General features: G+C 43.4%; 1 long non-coding RNA gene across 1 annotated transcript; it reads right to left on the bottom strand.

The window, feature by feature from the left end:
• Window positions 1-3,018: 3,018 nt before the first annotated feature.
• Window positions 3,019-4,553, bottom strand: LOC115424689 (uncharacterized). Its single transcript, XR_003936122.1, has 2 exons — window positions 4,288-4,553; window positions 3,019-4,055 (listed from the first exon to the last, which is right to left on the bottom strand). It is a non-coding gene; the product is annotated as an uncharacterized LOC115424689 (long non-coding RNA).
• Window positions 4,554-4,663: the final 110 nt, after the last annotated feature.

Genomic DNA, 4,663 nt, shown 5'->3' with positions numbered 1-4,663 from the left:
CTCAGCATGTCTGTTACTCAACTGATAAGACGCTGTGGCTTAAATCCCCCTGCTTTCCTCTTTGACCACCCATTCTCCTGAGTTCCCGCCTCCCCCATTACTTTCTCTTGATAGAAAATAATTTAACTCTCACCTAAGTAGATTAAGGAAAAAAACAAGAAAGAAAAGATGAAAGAATGCCTGTCTCGGGAGCTTAGACGAGTTTGTTGACTTAGTTCTGTTAAAGTTTTCTAAGTGGTTTGATATCTCTGTACTCACCCACATATATTGAACCGGGACAGTACATAGTGACGTAATAGGGGTCCTCTGGTTCCTCCATGATAAATGCCTTGCCTGCTGGAGTGTAATTGGGCTGGTTTGGCAGAAAGCTGCTTGTTGTTGTTGTCTCTTTGGATCTCTCGGACACTCTGTGCTCCTGTGGTTGTGAATGCAGGTCAAAGACCCCCTTTGAAATGACGCCAAAGCTGTTTGTGTCAAATGGGCATTCTGCCACTGACGGTGTCCAGCTTACAAAGCGTTTTTCTGTGGGATATTCTAGTAGCTTTGTAGGAACCCCATGATGGTCAGATGGAACTAAAATTTCACTTTGATTTGTCCCTGTGTCAGTTAGCTTCACTTCTTTTTGCTTTTTGCTTTGCCCAGGTGATTTCTCTGGGTCTGCCTGGTGTTTGTGTGAAATAACATCAGGCCCTGAAGGGCTCAAAGCAGGTTGGGAGGACTCCTGTGTCTGAGGCGCCACCAGACATGTCTTCAATCGATTTAATCTCTGTCCACACTGAGAAACCTCTTTTTTCTGATCAATGTGACTTGACTGGCAGCTGTAATCCTTTGAAACACAGTCGAACTGATGAACTGTACTCTGCACATCAGCCTGACTTTGGGCCTGAAACCAGAATCTGGATTTAACATGCTGGGATGCGGCAGGTTGTTGAAAGAATTGAGATGATGGTGTTGTGTCATCTTCCTGGGGCTTTCTGAGATTAGAGCTTGAAGTTAATATTGGGTTTCTTCCTGTTTCGTTGTGCAGGCCCAGTCGCTTCTTCCTGGCTTCAATATTTGACTGACTCAGGAGAGTTGTTTTGGGAGACGCTGCTAAAGCTACACTTCTCTCTATGCTTCTCTGTTTGTAGGAGGACTGCTTTGATGCCATACTTGTAGTTTGACTATAATGTCTATTCTGAAGGTAGTCCATACATTTCCTATGAAGGTTAGGGCTCACATTAGTAGCCAGTCCATCAAACACTGCCTGAGGTTTTCTTTGAGTAACATTAGTGGATTTAATCCCCTCAGATGCAGATGTTTGCATATTAGTTATTTCACTTGGCACACTCCCTTGTTGCTGCTGTTTGATGTTTGCCTTTGATTTAGGAATAACAGCAATGTCTACATTTCTAAGCAGAGTTTTTGATTTATCCTGTGCAGTATCTCCTGTTTTAATTAACTGAAGTTTGCCTTGTAATGTGCTCGAATTCTGAATCGCGGGTACTTGTCTCTGGGACTCGGACTGAAGACGAGTCTGATGTCGAGATTCTCTGCTTGTCATGGAAGAAGATCTCCTCAACACCGGATGAGTGAATTCGAGTAAAGTTTCTTGGTCGAGAATGTTGTGCTTTGCTTCATTTGAGGACTTCTCAGTTTTAGTATTAGAGATGGGAATGGATTTAGCACGTCTCTCTTTAGCAACAGGGGAAGGCTGTTTGGATCCTTGAGTGTCTGAACTTGTCCCTTGGCACAGAGATGTTGGAGATGGACTCAGCCTAGGCGTTGGGACAGTCAGAGTTGGAGAAACACTTGGCTTTACCTGTGGGTGGGGGAGCAGTAGAGAAGGATCACACAGCTGTGAGGCAGGGGGATGAAGGGAATCATTTGGCACTGGTTTCAGAGTGGGAGAGGAATTCAGCTTTGGAGCAGAAAAAACTGAGACACTTGGCTTTGCAGAGGGAGATGGAGAGCTGTGTGTTTTAGGCTTGGTTCTTGGGAGGGTCGATGCTCCTTCTCCATGGTTTCTTTGCGAATGCTGAAAAGATTTACTCAAAGAGGTCTGACTGCATGTCTTGACTTGAATTGGAACAAAAGATCTGGAGCCAAAAGGGAGGAAAAAATATAAAATTGCACTGAAAGCCCACTTGAGCGAAATATTTAATCTGTTAGATAACAAAACTGAGCAAGTATACAAGCTGGAGCTCAATTTACCTCTCAGTGGTTGACTGTTTTTCACAGATGAGTCCCTTTTCATCAAACGAAGGAATCTGGATTGGTTTCTTTTTGATGACCGGAGAAGAGAGGGAGGCCGGGGGGGACAAGCAGCCCGGCAGATGCTCCTTTGGTTGTCTTGAGGATGCAGATACTTGAGGGATTAGAGGTGTCAGACGGTCAAAAATGCTCATTCTGTTTTGCACAAGCTGGGAAGAGAGCGATGAAAAGAAAGGCTGTTGATAAGAGCAAGAAAGGACACACATGAAAGAAATTCACTGAAGTAGTGTTACAAATTCCACAAAAAAAATAAAAAAAAAAAACAATGAGACTCATCTGAATAAAATGTTTTCTAAATATGCCCATTCATAGTAAAAGTGCCTGGTAGAAAAGATGTAAGGCAGAAAAATGTGTTACACATTTTTTACCTAAAGTGAAAGCCTACTGCTCCACAGAGAAGTCAATCGAAAAATGAAGTTTTCCATATTATGAATGAAAACAATGGTAACTAACCTGCTTTTTGAAGCTCTGACTCTGTTGTTGACACTCTGAGCGCGTAAATAAAATGAAGAATGCTAGACATGGGACAGAGCAGTAGGAAGTAGTGGGCACAGACGTGCCATTCTCTTAATTCCTCGACACTGAGGCCACACTGTTTGCCTCCCACTCTGGTCGTTAACTTTGTTCTTTCTTTTCTTTTTCTATTGGTTCATGGGAAACTGTCTGAGAAGTCTGAATGCTGTCTTTGGTCCCCAAAATATATTAAGGATAATCATGCAGCTATGATGAGTTCATAAAAAATATACAGCAGGTAAAACCAAGGTATTAAGGATTGCACAGTTTTATTTTTGTATGAATAAAGGAAGCATATGTTCATCAAAAGAGGATTGTTACACACCCACAATTTTCCTCACCACGCTGTAGCAAAGTAAAAACAATGAAAACAGAAAATATACACTTTGAGCAATACCAAATACTATTTTCTGTAATCTTGGTCCGTCTAAGATAATTGGCACCTTGAATAAATGAATTTATTTGGCACATCATTTAAACAAAGTCACTACTAACTACACCATTTTGGCACAGTGGCACTATCAACCCACATGCTCCTCAGCAGCTGCCATACCCTCATCACCAGAAAGAGGACCCTCCCACATCCACTACATTCATATCATTCACTTCACTAATTAAATGCACGATATAAGTAAACATCATGATAAATGTAAAGTGATTATAGTGATAAAGTCAGATTACAAAACGTATGCAAAAGTTGGCACAAGTATAAGATGGCATGAAATTTACAACATGTATTAAACTTGTGGTACATATTTCTAAAGGGCAACATGTCCTCCATACACCTCACAATCTCTTTCTGCATGTAGTCTTCCTCCTCCTTGTGCATTTGGTTTAATTGGAAAAATCTCTTTAAAACCCTCTTTGTTTACTTTTCCCTGATCTCTACAGCAGAAAATCTGCAGTTTACAAGAGATCAAAGAAAAGTTGGAATAATAGGACAAGGTTTGCATCATCAGAAAACATTTCTTCCTCCTCTCTCATCCATTGTCTTCCTCCATCATGAAGGTGTAGGCTCCCATCACTCCCATGTCCTGGCAGCACCCCTGTCCAGATGGCCGGCCGCCCGCTCCACCACCCTTGATCATATCAGAGCATTTCTATCGTCATCTCTGCAGTTCACACTGGCCACCAGCGGGTGATGTCGGACTGTTTTGTTGCTCCACTTGTGGGCATCCTGCAGCCCGGGCTCTAGGAAGTACAGGCACGCTCCGAACCCTGCCAGCACCAGAACTGATACCAGCAGGTAGAGAGGGACGAACCAGTCCAAGAACAACCACGACATGCTGCTGTCAGAGTGAAAAAAGAAAGAGCAGAAGATGAATAGGCAAGAAGGAAAGAAAAGACATGAGGGGGAAGGGACGAGAGGCAGATGAGCACAGAGATTTTGGGAGGCAGAATGAGCACTGTTACACTGAAGCCCTCACTGCAGTACATGAGATCAGACTGGGAAACACACACAAGTGTTGCGTGCTCCTTCTAAAAATAGCACATGGTAGTAAATAAAGGGGTTGTTCTTACCTGTATAAACTGCTAAATCAGTTGGTCTTTTTGTGTCTGATGCAGCAGCAGTGAGTCAAATCAGTCATTAGATTATTTCCAGATCCAGTGCAGCGCTGCAGCTTCTACTGTTGCACGTGAGACGGCAAAAAAATCACAGGTGCTCTCTGAGAAGCACAAGAGACTGAAGCTGCATGCAGCTTCATCCTCCAGCTCCTGGCTCTGACGTTCAAAGGAGGGGTGGGGGTTGCTATGACAACATTCCTGCTGATGGCTGAGAGGATGTAGGGAGTGGGAGGGAAACTTATATAAGTATAATCATTTTTTTGGGGGGGCAGAGGGAGTGGGAGGTGGTGGGGGCAAGCCCCTCAGATGTCTCCGAATGCTCGCCGCCTTG

This window comes from Sphaeramia orbicularis, chromosome 1, assembly GCF_902148855.1.
Source record: "Sphaeramia orbicularis chromosome 1, fSphaOr1.1, whole genome shotgun sequence".
In the NCBI taxonomy this organism is placed as follows: domain Eukaryota; kingdom Metazoa; phylum Chordata; class Actinopteri; order Kurtiformes; family Apogonidae; genus Sphaeramia; species Sphaeramia orbicularis.
This window is presented reverse-complemented; position numbering and strand designations above follow the sequence as displayed.